The following is an 11695-nucleotide window of genomic DNA, read 5'->3' on the forward strand; positions in this document are numbered from 1 at the left end:
GAAATGAATGCGGGTCTATTTAGACCCATGTATCTAAATATCATATAGTTATATAAAATGACTTCTATATCAAAGAATAACCATCAAGTATTTAAAATAAGTATTGATGTTGGGAGTTAATACTCTATAAATGATAAAAAGTTGGACTTTTAGTAAAAGAATCAAAATCCTTTTTCAATATGGCTAAGAGACATTAAGCTTGTGATGAAATTACATAGGAAATGAATGCGGGTCTACTTAGACCCATGTTATGCGTTAAAGGGGTAGTAACAAAAAAAGTGTTTTCACGCAAAAAGTTATGATGCATAAAAATAAATTAAGTCATCTTAGGGACAAAAACAAGTCAATTGAGGAATTCATGGAGTGCTGAGTAAGAAAATTGTATTCTTACAAAGATATAGAAGTTTTAAACTCAGCCGGGTCTATTTAGACCCATGTTATGCGTTAAAGGGTTAAACTTGAAAGTACAGTTTGGAAGCATTACACCTTCAATTTCATGTCTTAATCTAATCAGAAGTGGCTCAATTGCCAAGGAATATAACATACCAGACAAGGGACATCCTTGTCTAATACCTCTGAACACTTTAAACGGGGCACACAAGTCACCATTAACCTTTAGTAAGCTTTCAATGTCACGATACAGGACTTTCACGTAATTAATAAAATCAGAATTAAAACCAAATGCAGCCAGGACATTCCATAAGTAATTATGTTCAATTCTGTCAAAGGCCTTCTGATTATCTATTGAGACAAGGCCAAAATCTAAGTTTAGACGCCTTCCAACATCCACAATATCTCTGATGAAGCAAATGTTGTCATAAATCAACCTACCAGGCACACAGTAGCTCTGATCAGGATGGATGACTTCTCCCACAACTTTACTAAGTCTATTGACCAGAACCTTTGAGAGTATTTTATATTCCACACAAAGAACAGAGACAGGTCTCCATGACTTTATGTCATTCAGGTCCCCTTTTTTAGGCAACAGCGTTACCACAGCTCTACGGCAACTGTGAGGCAACCAACCATTGGTTAGGCTGTCACTCAGCACCTCCAGCAACTCTGCGCCTACCTCAGGCCAGAAAACTTTGTAGAATGCAACCGGTAGACCATCAATCCCCGGAGCCCTTCCACTCTCCATGCTTTGGAGGGCTATGAACACTTCCTCCAGGGTTAGCACCCCTCCGAGGATTGTATTTGCCGAGCTGGATATCTGGGGTAAATTGTTCAAGAAAACATTCTCAGGAGCCTGCTCATAAGAGATCTCACTCGTATAGAGATTCTCAAAAAACAATCGCGCTCTTCTACGAATGTCAGTTTGAGAATACAGAAGAGTGCCATCTTCTGACCGCAAAGACTGCATCAGTTTTTTTTGGCCATTTTTCTTCTCTAAATTAAACAAGAATTTGGTGGGTGCATCCATAAGTTCAATAGATTGAAAACGTGACCTGACCAGAGCTCCTTGAGCTTTAACTCCTAATAACTCAGCCAACAAGTTCTTTTTAGTTTTCAGCTTCTCCATTACATTGCCATTTGTATCACCTTGAAGATTCAGAATCTCATTCTCTAAGGCGGCCATACGTTTTGAGATGTCCCTCGTGACATTGAAGCTATACTGCTGAGACAATATTTTTATTTGCACCTTAGCAAAATCCCACCACTGCTGTATTGACTTAAAAGCAGGTTTTTGAGTTTTAAACTGATCCCAAAAAAATCTAAAGACATCTCTAAAATGATTGTCTTGCAATAAACTGGTATTAAAATGCCAGTACGCACTCTTAGGTTTAGAAGTACTTATAAATATTTTACACGTTATCATACAATGATCAGAAAACCCTACTGGTACAATATTACAACTCCTAAAGAAATTAAATTGGTGTTTGAACCCATAAAATCTATCCAACCTCGCCAAGGACAGCATATTATTGTATGCATGTACCCAAGTATACTGTTTTTGGTTTAAATGGAAATTCCTCCAAACATCTACAATGTTGTGCACCTTTAACACTTCAATTAACTTTCTACGAGAAGGCATATGTGGCTCTATGTGATTGCGATCCAAAGCAGTCTCTGTGCAATTAAAATCCCCTCCAGTCACCAACACGTCTTCAACATTGCAGGTTTTAAGGACATCATCCAGAGTTTGGAGAAATAGCATGCGTTCTATTGCATTGGTTGGGGCATACACACACACAAACACAAATGTTTTGCTATCATAATTGGCTCTTACTTTTAAAAGTCTGCCTTTAATTATTTCATCATAGTCATAAGAGCAGGGTATAAAGTTAGGGCTAAACAGGATGCCAACACCCCCACTATTTGAGGTATTGTGACTTAAAACTGTCACACCAGGAAATTCGCTCGCCCTGTCATCACTATTCCTCGTATCTGTGTGAGTTTCTTGGACAAAAGCCACATCCACTCTTTTTTGTTTAAAAGTTTCAAACACAATTGCTCTCTTATTCCGTTCCCTTGCTCCATTTAAATTTATAGAAGCAATTAGAACTTCACACATAAGGAAGTATAAAATAAAGAGCTTAAGATACATAATGATCATGACAGAGGAAAGATTACGGTTGACTGAAGGTTTCCGTTTCACGCAATTTGCCAAGTATCTTTTTTAAGCGCCAAATCTCCCTATCTTCAAATCCACCTTCTGACATAAACTGTGTCGTTTTATCAATGAATTGTTCCACATCCGGGAAAAAATGATCAATCATAACATTCCTGGCATGCTTAGTTTTACTCAAAAATGCCTTTATGTCTTCAAGATTGTAACTCTGTTGAGAGTAGCCGCTCTTAGGTAAACTGCAGGTAACACTACAGTCCGACGCATAATCGCTCTCACTCTCAGCGTCATATTCAGCTGGAGGGCTGGTATTCTTTTTCTTTGGTTTTTCTTTAGAGCCTGGGTGAGCCCTTTTCTTTGTCGGAATTTTAAAGACAGTTTCAGTTTCCATGGGAGTGGTAGGATCCCCAATAACGTCGTTAATAATTTGATCCATCAGATCAATATTACCCTGCGCAGCAGCTGTGGGCATTTCTAAATCAGGACTAGCCACTGAGCCACCATCTTCTGGTGTCTCAGTCGGAGGGGGCATCCCTGCCTCTCCGTTCACATCACCCGCACCTTCTCCCTCCCCACTCCCTCCCTCCCCAGGTGCTTCATCATTGCCAGTATAGGTGTTTCATGACATTGTTCACGGGGGGCGCCCTCTTTCGAATTCGCATTAGGCCTATCTGTTTTTGCCTTGTCCGGACAATTACGCGCCAGGTGTCCCAGCTGTCCACAACCAAAGCACTTCATGTTATTAGTAGTGGCATAAATCATGTAATTGAAGTCATCAACCTTAACATTCAGGGAAAGTTCAAGTTCGCCCTTGTCCTTCAAAATTATATAAGCGAACCTTCGGAATGAAACGACATGCTTCAATAGCGGAGATTTGGTTGCCAACGGTATCATTTTCGGGGGGGATACAACTTTTCCGTAACGTGATAGAGCCTCGGTGAGCACATCATTGCTGATAAAGGGGGGCACATTAGAAAGCATTACTTTTTTCGACGGGCTTGACAAAGGTAGAACGGGGGAAAAAACCTCCTCAACCACTACACCCGACTCCACCATTTCATTGACTAACTCAACAGATGCAAGGAACAACACCGCTGCACTGTTCATGCGTGACGCGGACAAAACATTATCATGGCCAATTTTGCGACCCACGGCCAGACTGATCTCCTCCACTGAAGAAGGAGAATCAATCTTAATGCCATGCTTCCTTGTAAGAAAACCCAAACGCTCCCCAGGTGTATTTCGCGCAGCCATACTTCCAAAAGGAAGCAGACACCTAGCGCGTCCACTTCAATACACTCCTAGTTGCAGTAGATTAACAAACTACATACACAATTTAAAGATAGAAAAGATAGAAAAGGGACAGAAGTCTTGGTACGGCGACCAAACTTTCGACACTCACTCACACACGCTCCAGCTCCTCCCACTCGCACAGCACACGCGCAGAGAGAGAGAGAGAGAGAGAGAGAGAGAGAGATTTTGTTTGCTCTATTGCACAGATCGTCTAGACCAGGAGACCTATTAACTTTCACTTCTCTATATGCTCCCCGTCACTCAGGGTGCGATTTGTCGGATTTGTCTGGTCGAAAACCAGAGGGGGGGATATGTTTCAGATTTCAAGCTATATCAATGGCATTTCATTAAACTGTGATTATAATGTAGAAAAAGTGGCGATATGAAAACCAAAAGAGGAGACAATCCCCCCCATCCCCCCTACAAATAGCACCCTGCCGTCACTGACAAGGCCTATAGCCTGATCTAAGGCTTCTTACTATCTTTTTCTTTTTTCTAATACTTTGTCTGATTCCTCTAATGATTTGTATGACTACTTTGGCAATATGGATGTCTTATTCGGCATGCCAATAAAGCATTATTGAATTGAACTGAAAGGGAGGGAGAGAGAGAGCGGGAGGAAATGAGAGAGAGTCAGAGAGAGAGAGAGAGAGGGGGCAGGAAAAGAGAGAGAGAGTCAGACAGAGAGAGAGAGAGAGTTTGAAAGAATGGAGAAGAGGTGGACGAAGAAAAAAAAATGCCCCAACTCAAGGTGAAAGAAGTAAAGGGCTTCCATCAATGTGACAACAACACCAAAGCCCTAAGTTCCTATACGGGATTGCATTGCAGGCAGCTGAGACACGGAGGAAATCGGGTGATTTAGTGTTCTGGCAAAGGCGACGCTTCCCTCAATTCAAAATATTTATTTTCCATGACAAACAGTAACATCATCTGGAGTGTGGAACAATGCCGACTATTATGGCCCAACACATCTGGGGCTTTCAGAGTGTTCGTGTTTTTGGTGGCGGTGACTCAGAGTCTTTGGTGTTCCTTTCATGATGGGTTATGTTCTACATTACACTTTAGCTTCCTCAAACGCCTCATTTGATATAATAGTTGGAAGTTATCGCAATGATTTTGCGTTTTGAATGAATGAATTTTTAATAAATAACATATATGTACATTTATACATTATGTACATAATATATATATATATATATATATATATTCTCAAGGGGTGTGAAAAAATGGATATTAACCAACCAGTCTTGTCAACACTAATCATATGTTTTTTAATTCAACATATATCTCATAACTGTATGCAATTTTAATGTTTGTGTGGGTGTGGGTGTGGGTGTGTGTGTGGGTGTGTGTGTATGTGTATGTGTTGTTTGGGGCTATGAACCCATGGCCTATGGATGTGCTTATTTGTTCATGTACTGTATGTTTTACCTTTCCAGGGACTGTAGATGGAAATTAGCTATATAGCTATAAGCTGGCACAAGCCATCTTTTTACTTCTGTAAACAATGTCTATTGTGCATGGTCCCTGCAGTACATGAACAAATAAGCACATCCATAGGCCATGGGTCCATAGCCCCAAACAACACATACACACACACCCACACACACACACATACCCCCACACACACATTAAAATGGCATACAGTTATGAGACATTAGTTGAATTAAAAACCATATGATAAGTGACAATATGTTATATACGATTCCTAACATAGAACTATCTCCTTTTTCTTTTTGTGATCAACAGGACCTTGGCACCAGAATACCTTTCACAATGGCAAGAGGTACTATTGTGATTGATAATAGGGCCTAATAATATGTATATGCATTTTAGGTTCAACATTACTGTTCTACTTTCTCAAGCACCTTATCTGATGTAATGGTTTAAACTTCAAAGCGCTCATGATAACACTAGGCTACCTTATCCTCTCTTGGAACTGTTAAATGCACAACAGCGGCAATGATGTGGAAAATAGCTTAGCCACTGGAACAGTGCAGAGAGAACTAAGACTGTAATAGTTATCTCCATTCACCTGTGTGTGTGTGTGTGTGTGTGTGTGTGTGTGTGTGTGTGTGTGTGTGTGTGTGTGTGTGTGTGTGTGTGTGTGTGTGTGTGTGTGTGTGTGTGTGTTAAAATGTAGAGTGTCGAGGGTCTTACGGATAGGCACACAGATACAGCAGGACGCAGGAGATGACGTTTTTGCTTTTTATTTTGCAAACCACAGGTGAAGGTGAGCCAGGGACCACAAACTAAACCAAAATAAAGATGTACAAAAGAAATAAACTAGTTAAAGCCTGAGGCTCTCAATACCAAAAATTCTCTCTACACACTAAGAAGGAATGTGTCAAAAATGACACAACTTGTGTTGAATTTCAACACATGTGGTGTGTGTGCTCAGGGACAACACATTTTTGTGTCAATTTCCAGATAACACATCATATGTGTCATCTTTATTGACACAGAAATGTGTCATCCTGACACACTTTGTGCAAGTAATGTGTTATTTTTTTAACTCATAAATGTGTAATTCCTGACACACTTTGTGCAAGTAATGTGTTATTTTTTTTTAACTCATGTGTAATTTATTCTTATGAATGTGTTATTTATTGATGCTTATCACTGCACCATTATAAAAGTGGAACTTAACAAAAACAATTAATTTGAGGGGGGAAAACAAACTATTTAGATTATCAAGACCATAGTATTTTTTATTGATACACAAATATACAGTACAGAATTGATACAAATTATACAGTACAATGCATCTGTCAGATTTAAAAGATTTTATATTTAGGGTTTATATACAGTTTATCTGAGTTGAAATCTCGTACAATATCAAGGGGCCTAAAATCAGCCAAATCATCTAGTATGACCAGTTCGATGGTCTTCGACACCTTCACCACATATGCATAAAAATGGTAGTCGAAATACAAAACATCCAGAAATATGTGCTCATTTTATGGGGTGTATCAATTTCATCAAACGTGTGTTTGGCACTCTCAAAGTCACACATGAGCGACTGCACCCTTTCATCGTTCTCTGGCACACCCAAGCTTTTTAAAGTTGAAATGACTGAATCTTACAATCCACTTACAGTAGATTCCATTAGGTCCTTCACATTGTTTACAGTTCGGGTTACATCAGTGAGGCGAACATTTGAACCACTATACATGTTTGCAACAAATCTTGCTGTAGCCCCCTTGGGCCTAGTCAGAGAGCGTTCAGGCTCAACAATGCCCTCTGCACAACAGTTATTGTTGGAGAGCTCTTCAGCTTCATTTTGACGAGGCAATTCTGATGAGGTGGCGTGTAGTGGATCAGGCTGAGGATAAGGCTGATGATCCTCAAAATCATTTGTAATTTTGTGTTGTCGATTCAAGTGTTTGGAAAAATAATTAATACATTGGTATGTCCTAGGGCCACCATCCTGGCTGCAAATCAGAGGGAAGTCCAATTGATCTGACAATGCATGCACTTCACGCAAGTGCCAAATCAGAATCTTACTCTGCTTGAAGTACATATTGCATTTTGGACAAATATACATTGCTGTTATGATTACTGAACTGAGTTCATTTTGGAAATTAGGTCCATTACCCGCGCCTCCCTGGTTGTGGAGAGAGGGATATTGTAGACATACTTCAAGAATGCAAAAACTGAGGAGAGTTCAGGTGGATATGAAAGGTTGCAGACCCAGAAGACCTTGAACAGTTTGTCCACAGCACCAGTGAGATCTTCATCCAGTGGAATGATGACTTTGTCACTCTTCCCAACGATGACGTACTGCTGTGCTGCATCCTCGAAGCGACCAACAGAAACGAGATGTGGCTGGAGTGCTTTGCCCTCAGACTCAGTGGCATCACAGAGTGTTGAGATGTTAGTTCCAGTCTGAAACAGATATAAACAGAACATTTCAGACAACTGTCCAACTCCAGTTGTGTTGAGCAACTAGCATGGATCAATCTGGCGCACGGCAAGTTGGTTAGATTTACAGTTGTACAACACAAAATGTGTGCAACACAAAATGAAATGTGGCAAGTGTATAACAAAATGAAATGTGTCAATTTTCTATGCAGGTTAAGTTAGCCACTCTATAAAGAAAGCATCATGGGGTGTCATTACACCTTTCCAATTATATCGACAGTCAGGGATGGGCAAAGATACAGTTACATGTATTTTCAATACAAATACAAAATACTCAGCAGTAAGTATGTATGGCCTTAATCATCCCAGTGGGGATAACACAAGACCAAAAAGTTGAATAATACTATATAATGGAGATATACTGTAGGCTGTGTCATCATAACTAATTTTTTCAAACAGCTTCGCATTCCAACGTTGGCGATGAGGCCGGTTTATGAGGCCTGCAAATGAGAACATCTCTGAACTGGTCACCCTTCATCACACCCTTCACCCTTCACTCACTGAATTAACATGTCAGTGTCATAAGAATAGCAATCATTTCTGTGACAAAGTAGAGATACAAGTGCTTTTAAAAAAAAGTGCACTATAGGATGGTGGCCAGAGTAGGTATTGCAACTATACTGCTCATTGAAACTGCGCTCCCTATAGCATGGTGGCCAGGGTATCGCAACTATACTGGTTGGCTCTAAGAGTGCATTCCAATATGCAATCTTGCTTCCTCCACTTGTGCTTTTGTGGCCTCGCCCCGCCTCCTGGCCCATCCTCCGTGGAGAAAACAATTAGGTTTCCCAGCTGTCAGCCTAGCCACAACAACTTTTACGGGACTGTTTTTCATTCACCATCCCAATTGCAAATGAGACGAAGACTTTACAGTTAAGCTTTTATGAGATATTTAAATGTAATGCTGTTGTCAGTGATATCATCCCGACGTATTACTTCCTGGTACGAGGCCACAAGCAGAAGTGGAGGAAGCAAGGTTGCATATTGGAACGCACTTTATACAGCTAGTTTTAAAACAATATGCACAGGTAAATATCTCAATTCTACACAAAAGGCCCTAAATGGCAAACTGAAGGCAAGTTTGAATGACATGGGGAAACATTAACACCTCATTGGCTAATCATTTAATTCATTACTCAATCACCTTGAAACAAATTGAACTTCCTGTTCAGTCAAGGCTTAAGAAATCCAAGCATATACTTGTACCTCCAATTCAGCTAGGGGCATTCATATACTTTTTAACCTACAGCACCATCATGTGTTCATATTGTGTAATAACATTCTTTAGAACAAAGTATTTGTATTTGTAGTTTTGTGAAATACACAAAATACTGGAGGAAAGTATTTTGATACAAAATACAAATACATGCAATTCATTTTTATGAAATAAAAATACAAAATAGTATTTTGTATTTCAAAATGTATTTCAATTAGATGCAATAGCAGTACTGCCCATCCCTGTCGACAGTAAACTGACACTCCAATTTCACAGCACATTATACATTACAAATAAAATGCTTGTAAAAAACAACCAATCAAAACTTACGGGTACAAAATCAATAAGATGGGTGATTGCCGACTTGACACTGCAGCGACTGGAGGCGACTGGAGGTAGAAGACGAGTTAGTGCAACCAACATCTTGTAGGTCTTCTCATCTGCAAATGACAAAAAAGATGCTCTCAATCCGCCATACCTTGAGGAGATTCAGATCCTGTTAACACACAGTTCCATCTAAAAATGACACTTTCCCCTCATTGCGTTTAGTTTTAATACAAAAGGGTGTCAAAGACGGAGAAAAAAAGACAATGGCTACAAATACAGTCTAACATTGAAGATCTACCAGTACTTAAAAAATACTTCAAAATAAAATATGTGAAAACATACCATCTGTAAGGTCTGTCACTCCCTGAACGAGGGCAGCAATTTCACTCTTCTCCTTAAGCGCAACATCGATCAGATGTGGAATGATGATGGCATCCCATCTTCTGATGAACAAATCGCCCTTTCCCTCGCAGATGTCGTTGAACTCTGAATCCAGCTTTAGCAGGAGAGAAAAAACAACTGTTTTAGGATGGGAAAAAAGTCACAAGAGACTACAGACGTACGGACGTTTGATCCTTGTCAAAATGTGCTTTTTCTTGTGTAACTTGACATAGGAGACAGAAAGGAAACAAGTGTGGAGACACAGATTAGAGAAGTCTCATTTTATATTACATATACTATAAATAAGCCAACAACACATCCAGCAGGACTATCAATATAACCAAGCAACATATTTTAGGTCCCCTGTTAAGTCTTGAATGTGGGATGATGTCCGATGTCAGATTGTACCCCCGAATTCATGTTCTATATCGCTTTCTATGTCCTTATGTGACTGCCCCATTCATTTTATATAAAAATAACATTTTTCCAAGTACCCCCTGCAGTGTGCTCGCCTACCCCTAGTGGTACACGTACCCCTGGTTGGGAAACACTGCTTTACACTACTGATAGCATCAACATGAATATGATATTTACATAGGAGCTTTTACTGCATGGTCTATTTTTTACTGTCTGACAATGCGTCAGATGACCAGAAATGTAAGAAATGTAAGAACTGTAAGGGAATACAGTTACTCAAGATTTGTAATAGGATTACAGTAATCCGTTTACATGTAATACGTTACTTCCCAAAACTGACTATTACATAGCTGTTACACCCTTTACTCCATTGCCACCTACCAGTGGAGCTGATTTTAACACAAGTAGCCTACGCTGATGAACGTTTTACTTCAAATCTTAACTCAAAATGCTTTATTACTGAGGCGATTAAGCCTAACAGTCTTTTTTTTCCCCTTCAAATCATGGCGTGCACTCCCAATGCATTGGAACATGGTTGCACCAACATAGGGCTAACTGAGCGGGAATCGAATGTTCGAGGGAAAGAGCTAGGGCTGTTCGCGCCCAAAATATGGTGAAATATATTTCGATAAGAAAAATCAAATATCCCCCAAGTCGTTCCGTTATGAATATCCAATACCTGTATGCTAAAACTAATGTGGAAACTACATGTGGCTTAAATACACAAGCCCAAGCTTATTACTTTTTGTCATTCATGCTGACGGGTGCACAACGCATTGGAACATGGTTGCACCATGCATTGCGTTAGCTGACAGGGAATAGAACGTCTAAGGGTAACGACTTCGGGCTAACGATTCGCGCCCAAAATATAATGCGCACTATGTCAAAATACCAAACCAAGTCATTCCGTTATTAATATCTTATAACCGTAAGATAAAAAACACCCGTGGATACAACGACTGATAAAACCTGGCACGACCGTGCTCATTGGTGGTGCCGCTAGCAACATGCTAATGAAACACACTAACTGAAATGCTAGCAACATTAGCCAAGGCTCCAACGTTGACTAATTGTTGGCCATTTGAGAAAAAAACAACTGGGTGTGCTTCATTGCGTAAATGTAAACCAAAATACAAGATTTACAACTTACTCAGTTGGCCAAATAGAAACTCACTTTCTTACCGTGTGGCGAGGCGACCTTGTCCGGTCTAGCTAACAACTGGCACACCAGCAAGAAACCAGCAACTTTTAGTGAAGGAGCCCCCATATAGCGAAACATACACAATTCCCAGTATAACCGACTATCCCACATTGAAATTATGTTAACTGAACTCACCCTCTCGTGAGGCTTAATCCTCGTCACCGATTCCTATCGGGGGAGGAAGGAAGGTCGCGCTCGTCCGGAGCTGAAAAGACCGAGCTGCGGTTTGCAGGCGTCTTATCAATACCCGAAATGTAGTCAGGTCGCAAGGTGAAAGGTCATTGGTAAAACTAAAACTAAAAAACACATTTTTGGATTCATAATCAAGCTACATTCGTTGATTGTGATCAACAAATGTCAGTTTATT

The 11695-nt window shown here is 40.0% G+C and overlaps 1 long non-coding RNA gene across 1 annotated transcript; it reads right to left on the bottom strand.

Moving 5' to 3' along the window:
- Positions 1 to 6633: 6633 nt before the first annotated feature.
- On the bottom strand, positions 6634 to 11563 carry LOC134445395 (uncharacterized). The gene is made up of 4 exons (XR_010034241.1): positions 11464 to 11563; positions 9672 to 9825; positions 9333 to 9442; positions 6634 to 7750 (listed from the first exon to the last, which is right to left on the bottom strand). It is a non-coding gene; the product is annotated as an uncharacterized LOC134445395 (long non-coding RNA).
- Positions 11564 to 11695: the final 132 nt, after the last annotated feature.

Source organism: Engraulis encrasicolus, chromosome 3 (genome assembly GCF_034702125.1).
Source record: "Engraulis encrasicolus isolate BLACKSEA-1 chromosome 3, IST_EnEncr_1.0, whole genome shotgun sequence".
Classification (NCBI taxonomy): domain Eukaryota; kingdom Metazoa; phylum Chordata; class Actinopteri; order Clupeiformes; family Engraulidae; genus Engraulis; species Engraulis encrasicolus.